The 7,565-nt window shown below is 43.3% G+C and overlaps 1 pseudogene; it reads right to left on the bottom strand.

Annotated features, from left to right (window-relative positions):
• Nucleotides 1-7,216: 7,216 nt before the first annotated feature.
• LOC142437998 (U1 spliceosomal RNA) lies at nt 7,217-7,362 on the bottom strand (annotated as a pseudogene).
• Between the last annotated feature and the right edge of the window lie 203 nt (nt 7,363-7,565).

Consider the following 7,565-nt stretch of genomic DNA (forward strand, 5'->3'; position numbering starts at 1 on the left):
AGCCTGAATCTCTTAATTACTATGAAACTGTTTTCTGTCCAAAGAAAACTTAGCTACTAAGAAAGGTGACAAAATTATCTAAAGCAAAATTCATCTCTTGAAATAAATTCTTCCTCCTATTTCCTAAAACATTAATTCCATTGCCGCAAGTATTCAAAATCCAACATTTCTTACTCTCACGATGGCTGGAACCCAAAGGCCAGCTCTTTCCCCGTCCTGTCTTCTCCTCTTGCTTTCGCCCTAAACAAATTGCTAGCGGCTGAGTTGCCAACCGACTGCAGCTCCCCGTGCTTCTCACACATCTCCAGAAACGATGTCAGAGCGCTCAACTCATGTTCATAGTCTCCTTGGCTGATGAAATATTTAAGCCGTGCTGATAGCCTCAGATGGCATTTCGGATGCGGAATGCCCCACCCTGTTGTGACTTTTCCTAGAGAACAGTGGGCTGCAGTGCCCTGCATCCATTTCCCTCCCATATTTATGCTAAAAAAAAAGACACTTCCCTCTAATGGTGTTTTAATCAAAAGGCAGCTCGTCGCCAACATTCAACAACAACAACAACAACAACAACATCCGCATCCATTTCTAATAGGCTTGGCGGCCAAGGGCACAGATATTAGTAAGACCTTTGGGAGGAAGAATTTACAAAAAATGCACCATTCGTTGACTTTCAATTAAAATGAGAAGAGCAGCAGGTCAAGTGACAGGGAACCTGTTGGCATGCTGTCACCCCCACGGTGGCTGCGTGGAGGGTGAGAGATCCGCTTTGCAATCACAGGTGAGCAGGTCACTCTGAATGCGGTGCCTGCACCCCAGTTAATTGAGGAAGACATTTTCATTTTGACCCGATTCCACAGACAAACAACCCCAAACTCTTGTCAAAGAGCCGAGCCAACACAGGTGAGGTTAATAGGTGTGAGGGACTCGACTTTCCTTAATATTAATAGAAAATAATTTGAGCCGCAACACAATGCCCTTGCTCCTTCGTGTTGACGGCAAGAATCAGAACACTTCCCTTCAGCGCTGTTAATGGGGTCAGCGTCCGAGTGTGAGCCGGTTGCTATGCCGTCCGTCCCCCGGAATCCTAAACATCATCATCATTTGTTTCTAAACAGATCAAGAGCTATTTACCATCTCAGTGTTTGGTGCACAGCTGGGTGTCTGGCAAATGTCCAATATCCATTAACATTTAAAAATTAGTCCCATAATGCATCTTTTCTCGGGCTTGAGGAGTACACACAGTGACACATGTTGGGAACCAATTACACTTGCACTACCATTAGTCTGGATGCATTCAACTTCGCCGTAAATGCAGGCTAATTTAGTTTCCAGAATGGTGTGTCTAAATTCATACAACGACCTTAGAGAAAGCTGAGTGTCTAAAGATTTAAAGTGGAACAAACTGCTCAGCAAGAATATTACTTCTCATAAGGAAACACGGGAGCTTATTACATGACGATTCGCTGATTTTCTGCAAGCTGCTTACTCACTCCTCCTTTCCAGAACTCGCAGGCAGGGTGAGCTGGGAGGTCCAACAGACTGGCTGAGTTCAGAAACCATTTCTAGGCCCTGCTCTGCAGAGCTAGCTCACCTTGTATGCTGGCAACGAACTGAAAGTGTGTCTGTTCTTTCTCACTTCTGGGGCCCAGCTGCGCCACTTTATTCCATTTGTCTCAGGAAGGAGCAAATCTCTGCCTTTGGGACCGAGTGCTTCAAGTTTTATGGGAACTCATATCACCTTACTGCCCACGAAGAGCAAAGTAAACTCGGCAATTGACGGTTCGGTAGAAGTTTGAAAAGAGAGGTCCACAAATGACTTCTTTCTGGAAAGTCCTATTCTGCTTAGATATGTAGATTTAAAAACCACAGAATAATATACAAAGTACTCTCGGGTGTCAGGCTGGCCCGGGAGCTACTGGAAGGAACCCCACCCCACTCTCGCCAGGTGTCTGCACAGGTCTCCATAATCAAGATGAAGACTGATTGGCTTCTCCGGCTGATGATTCTGGGGCACCTACTGTCCCAAGCTTATCTTAGCTCGCTTAGTCTATGTCATGCTGTTTAATAAAGCCAAATTGCTCACATAAACAGAATACTGTGCCATGGGCTTTTAGGATTCAGAGGTGGTTTAAAAATATAATTTTTCACTAACATTCAACAGAACAATTTAGCAATAGCTTACAGAAAATTGCAGGAAAGCAGTAATTTTCCAAATGTGCACAAACTGATTCAGCAATTTACAAATTAGAGGCTTTGGGGGTGGTTAGGGATGTGCAGTGAGCTAGCAAAGGCGTCCTCTCCATGGGGAGAAGTCCCAAGCCTCAGGCCATGCTGGGAAACATGATTACGCTTTTCTTCAGCACCTTGAAATATTTCACAGCAAATTTCCCTTTGGAGGTTATAATTGTTTAGTTGAACATTGCATTGACTGAATTGATTTAAATTGGTGTTGATTCTGGGAACTGTCATGGCCTCTGCAAGTTAAAAGTTGTTTTTAATAAGCTAGAGGTTTGTATGAGGATCACTTTGGATGTGCTCTTATTTTGAGGAGACTACGAGTCCAGATATTTTAAAATATCACCGGGAACGCAATGGGCCTACTGGGGTTGTCAGTTTGTGCGCACATTACATTTTGAGTTTGGATACCAAGCTTTGGGGTGGGATAGGCAGTTCACAGTTTATAGGGTAGGCATAATAGATCAAAATAAGATAAAAGAAATCTAATAACTAGGGGGAAACACTCAACTATCATTTTACAAAGTGTCTCTGCTGTATTGTTCCAGGTCATTTTTAACATGTACACATTAATCCAAGGACTGTTGACTTATTGAACAGGGAGAGATCTGACATAGTAGTAAATATTCCATTTTGCCACTTGAAAGGTGGAGATTTTACTTTTAACAACCATTTGAATGTGTGTGTCCTGCTTAAAATAACCAGTTTCAAAATACACAGTAGAGAAAAGGGTGCATTTCTCTTTTGTGTAAAATGTATGTAGGGCTATGATCTCATCACACATACAAAAAAAAAAAGAAAAAATGATAACCTCTGTGGTTGGAATTGGGAACAAGAAATGTATTTCCTTCAATTTAATTATTTAGTTTCCTGCTAAGAAGTTGCTCTGCAGAGGTCAATTATCCTTCAGGGATATCCTGGAAGAAATGAACAATTAGCTTGATTTTCTGTTGAATTTGGAGCTGGAGACTCAGTATGTGATCTATTAAAAAAACGAGATAATTCCTCTTAAGCCATGTCCTAATCTACCTGGGAGTCTTACACGGCAGGTAAGAAATCAGCAAAGTAATCCAATCCACCACCATGGGGCCACGGCCGAGCATCTTCATACACAACAATCATAGCTTCAAAACATTAAAAGAAAAATCTCTTATGGTGAGCAGTGAAGGATGAGAGAATTTACTCCTCTAGTGAAATGCAGAACCTTATGAAAGGGAAATACCATTTGATTTTTTTAAAAACAAAATAGAATTGCTCAAATCTGATTAAAGGGAGCAGCGACAAACATTGTAATTTGGGGTAATCAGGAGAGTGTACAGTTTTATGGAGAGATGAAAGGCAAGCATAAGACTTTCATAAGCTTCAGACTATCCAGGAAGCAGACTATTACCTGGCTTTGCTCTAAAAAAAGCTTTCTTGGCCTCAAGAAACAGAATTTAAAGTGGGGACTAAATTGAGTTAAAAAGCATCCTGCATTGAGCTTCGCAGCAATAGCATTGAATTCGCCTACACAAAGAATCTTGGGGGGGGGGGAACCCTGACTCGCCCCCGCCCCCCAGCCCCCCTGGCTATGGAATGGTCTCTCTTTCTCTGAGTTATTTTAACATGGGAGTTGTAAATATAACATTCTTTTAAAAAATTTTGAAGTTGCTAGTTTCAACTGGCTCTATTTCCTTAGAAGTCAGGCTGTGCTGTAAGCTTAATAATATTGGGTGCCCCTTAAGATCTTTAAATCACCTTCATGTCACTGGTTTAGCATTTCCCCTGAGGATGCATTCATTTGCTCTGTCTCAGTCTAGGAGTCTGGCTTTAACTCTCTCTCTCTCTCTCTCTCTCTCTCTCTCTCTCTCTCTCTCTCTCTCTCTCTCTCTCTCTCTCTCACACACACACACACACACACACACACTTAAATACGTATAGGGCAAAAGCATTCAAAAGTATATTGTGGAATGGGAACTTGCTGGAGTTGTGTCATTTCAAATTCCATCCCATGCAAGTAGTTTTATAGCTAGTTTTTTCTTTCTGTCTTTCTTTGAACCAGAGGAAGAACGGTTTTTATCAGAAACCACTGCGTGGGTGGCAGAAGTCGCTGCATCGAGATAGAGAAGGGCTGTCTTGAATTGCTGCTACTTATGATACCAATGATAATTTGCAATAATCCATTAAAAAGAGTATCCTGAATTCATTTAACCATTTCCAATGAGATTTTGAACACGTTCCACACATTTTCATTTACCTGTGCAGCATGTTGGTGAGGCGAGGGGTAGATCTTATCGCTCGGCTACAGGTAAGCGATGGCTGTGATGGAGACCAGAACGGAGACTGTGTGGAGCGGCATCTGGTGACGGAAGATTAGAGCCTTTGTGTTGGGCTTCTCTGCAGTTATTATTTTGCATTTATTTTCTCTTCAACACTTCTCTGTGCTCAGTGTCTCACTGCTTCCAGGCTGGCCTGGAGGAGCCCAAGACTTGGAATCAATGTGAAAGACATGCTCTTTGAATTCAATCCTCCCATTTTAAACTCAGCTTCTGCTGGCAGCCTCCGCATGCCCCAGGGACCCCGAGGCGTCAGATGGCACCCGATCTGACCTTCAGTGATTTCATGAAGAAATGCTCCCTCAGCGTGGACCTAACCTCCCAAATCAAGCCCAAACCTAGCCGGCAACCTCATGCGTCCTCAAGAACTGGGCAGAGGGTATAGCCCAGCCTTCACGGTTGGACATAACTGGATGTAAGCCTTGATTCTGACACCGATCTGTTTTTAGACCTATATCCAGAAAACTATTAGAAGGACCATTATACCAAACGTAGGGCAATTTTATCAATGAGTCAAGCAGCAATCTCATCCTCACAAGCAACATGCCTTCCCTTCACTCTTAATGATTCATTGCCCTAAGTAGTTCTTTCAGGCTTCAGTTAATCTCTTATAAAGTCGAGATGCTAGTGGGAGTCGTCTCATGAGCCATTTATTTATTGGGAAGGGTGAGATGAGGTAAGGCATATAAACAAGGCTCCTATTAGTAACTATTGTCATCAACCCAAACCAAACCAGTTCCTGTTCTGTTCCGCACAGGTGTTCAGGCTGTGATCTTTCAGATGGGATCGCCAGCTCTTTCCCCATCACAGTTCCCATTGCTCATTTTCTCATTAACGAGTGACTGCCGAGTTGGATCCATGACTTCTTGACTATGGCTTTGTCGGACGATTTTTACACACATAAGCAGAAAATTAAAGACACTGACACAGTGAAAATACACATGGAATTATCTGACGTAACTATACTACGGTGGGCACATGAAGAGTAATGCCAAAATTCATTTATGGAAGTATCTCGAGGTGTATATGCATTACCCACACCTTTTGAGGCACCTCTTGAGGTTGGGGGGCAGTTCCCCAGGGACAGCCTGTCGTACCATCCAGGGTCAGACTCAACCTAAACCAAGCAATTTGCAGTTCAAGGATGCACATTAGCCTTGGGCTCAGCATTGTCTCGGATCTGATCTTTGCCAGGGTATGCTCTCTTGACAAATCCTGCCAATATAGCTGTTATATTGAAAATTTATCACAGAACTTGACATTAGAAAGTTCTGTTGGGCTACTGAGCTTGTAATGTGTTCTGCCCAATTGCCCTATAATGTATGGCTTGAATTAGATTAAGCTGACTGAGGAAGCCACGGACTAATCCCTCTTTTAGTGAGAAGTGAATTTTGCCATAAGAAGGTCTGGCACCTCATAAAACTCCCCGTGAAATCGCAAAATGCGATGGCAGCTTGCCAATTCATATCTGTATTTTACTACCACAATGGAAGTGCCTGAGAAAGCCAGCTCCCACTACCCATAGCAATCACCGAGTCATGGCAAGGCCTGCTTTCCAGATGAGGAACTCTGGACATTAACCAGCCACAGAGCTACTCAATGACCCAGCAGGGCAAAAGCCTTAGACACCTGACTCCTACTACCATGCCTTTTATATATCATAAAGTCAGCCCAATATGAAATAAATATCGGTGAACATGAATTTGATGACCATGTTTATAAATAACTAACAAATTTAGGCAATCCAATTACTTAAATAATTGATTCTTTAGTAGGCAAAAGAAAGATGTGATAGTGGTAGATATATTGCTGCTGTTAGGTGCCATTGAGTCATTTCCAACCCACAGTGACCCCGCACAACAGGAGGAGGCACGGCCTGGCCCCACACCGTCCTTGCACGCGATCCTGCGCTTGAGATCATTTTGGAAGCCCCTGTGTCCATCCATCTCGCTCAGGGCCATCCTCTCTTCTGTCGCCCCTCTACTTTACCAAGCACGATGCCCTACTTCAGGTTCCTCCTGAAAACATGTCAAATGTGCAGGAGACAAAGTCTTGCCATCCTTGCCTCAGAGAAGCCCACGGTCTGTACTTCTTCCCAGTCCCATTCGTTGTTCCTTTTGGCCACCATGGTACTTTCAAGATTCGTCACCAGCACCACAAGTCAAACGCATTAATTCTTCTTCAGGCTTTGTTCCTCAATGTCCAACTTTCAAATGCTTATGAGGCGTGTGAAAATACCATAGCTTGAGTATAGGATTGCTACTGGGATTGCCCTTAGTTCAGTCCAAATGGGCATGCTGATAGTTTTCATAATGCAGACCTAAACATGTGTTATGGGAACATTAACATCCCCATGGTCCAGGGTGACCCCTTTGTTGCCGTGCTGAGTAAATGGGAGGGTACTAAAAGGGTGTACTACTCATTCTGACTTTCTGAAAGGTCTGGTTTTCATTCCCCTGAATTGGTAGGTGGTCTAATTGTGTGGGAGAAAGATGTGACTTTATACGCCCATAAAGAGCTGAGTTATGATCTTGGAAACCCACAGAGGCAGTTCTACCCAGTCCCCTAGGATCATTATTAGCCCAAACCAGACTCAACTTGATGGCAGTCAGTTTGGGTTTTGGTTTTATCTATCTATCTGTCTATCTATCTATTTATTTATTTACTTATCCCCAACAACCACAAACTACACAGTCAAGTTTCCCACATTTGGGGAAATCGCAGGGGTCAGCACATCCGCTGTGCAACGGATGAGCCTCGCCCTGGGAAAACCACCTTCATGATCATGGTGTCTCCCCTGCCAGGTAAGTATTGGGTTTTGGTTTTATAATTGCAATGAGAAACATTAAACGAACGATGGTCTGCCAGAAGAAAGAACAAATTGGTGTGTAGATGTACAGCCCGCGTGCTCCTTAGAAGCAAGGATAGTGAGTCTCCGTCTTACATAATCTGTTCACGAGACGTGGAATCAGGAGGAATTGACAGCCTGCTGGTGAAGCAGGAGTGCACAAAATG

The sequence above is a fragment of the Tenrec ecaudatus genome, chromosome 1, assembly GCF_050624435.1.
Source record: "Tenrec ecaudatus isolate mTenEca1 chromosome 1, mTenEca1.hap1, whole genome shotgun sequence".
NCBI classification, from domain to species: Eukaryota; Metazoa; Chordata; class Mammalia; order Afrosoricida; family Tenrecidae; genus Tenrec; species Tenrec ecaudatus.